The sequence below is a fragment of the Octopus bimaculoides genome, chromosome 2 (assembly GCF_001194135.2).
Source record: "Octopus bimaculoides isolate UCB-OBI-ISO-001 chromosome 2, ASM119413v2, whole genome shotgun sequence".
Classification (NCBI taxonomy): domain Eukaryota; kingdom Metazoa; phylum Mollusca; class Cephalopoda; order Octopoda; family Octopodidae; genus Octopus; species Octopus bimaculoides.
The window spans coordinates 123,872,193-123,873,171 of NC_068982.1; the positions used below are offsets into that span (position 1 = coordinate 123,872,193).

General features: G+C 40.2%; 1 protein-coding gene across 2 annotated transcripts in view; it reads left to right on the top strand.

The window, feature by feature from the left end:
• The window catches only part of LOC106871048 (hemicentin-1), a 359,318-nt gene that overhangs the window by 199,018 nt on the left and 159,321 nt on the right, over positions 1–979 (top strand). The gene's annotated exons all lie outside the window — the stretch shown is intronic.

A 979-nucleotide genomic window follows, 5' to 3' on the forward strand; every position in this document is an offset into this window, starting at 1 on the left:
TATATATATATATATATATATATATATATATGACGGACTTACTTTAGTTTCCGTCTACCAAATCCACTCACAAGGCTTTGGGCAGCTCGAGGTTATAGTAGAAGACACTTGCCAAAGGTGCCATGCAATGAGATTGAAGCTGGAACAATGTGGTTAATAAGTAAGCTACTTACCACACAGCCACTCTTGCGCCTATACATTCAAAACCTGTGAAGTACAATAAACGATGAGATACACATGCACATGTGTAAACATATTCACATAATGTAATTAATCTATGTTGAATGCAAATTCTTTTTTAAAAACAACAAAACAGGCTAATACAAGGGAAATAACAAACAAGCTGCTAAAAATTTGCTCACCATTATCTGTCTGTTTTGAAGTCCCACATAGTTACATGTAATCTCATGTAGTCCCATCCAAAGTGGAAATGGAGGTAAATACCAACATTTAAAGTAGATCACTTGAAAATTGTCAAAATTCTTTTTACATGATACTATTGGTTGTTCTGTTAATCCACAAATAAAGTACATATATAATTATATGTCCGATGGCACCAGCATTTGAGCGTGATCATTACCAGCATCGCCTTCCTGGCACTTGTGTCGCAGCGTCGCCTTCCTGGCGCGTGTGCCGGTGGCATGTGAAAAGTCATTCAAGCGAGATTGTTGCTAGTGCCGCTGGACTGGCTCCTGTGCAGGCTTCACGTAAAATACACCATTTTGAGCATGGACGTTGCCAGTACCACCTGACTGGCCTTTGTGCCATTGGCACATAAAAGCACCCACTACACTCTCAGAGTGGTTGGTGTTAGGAAGGGCATCCATCTGTAGAAACTCCGCCAAATCAGATTGGAGCCTGGTGTAGCCATCTGGTTCGCCAGTCCTCAGTCAAATCGTCCAACCCATGCTAGCATGGAAAGCAGACATTAAACGACGATGATGATGGATGATGATGATGATATATATATATATATATA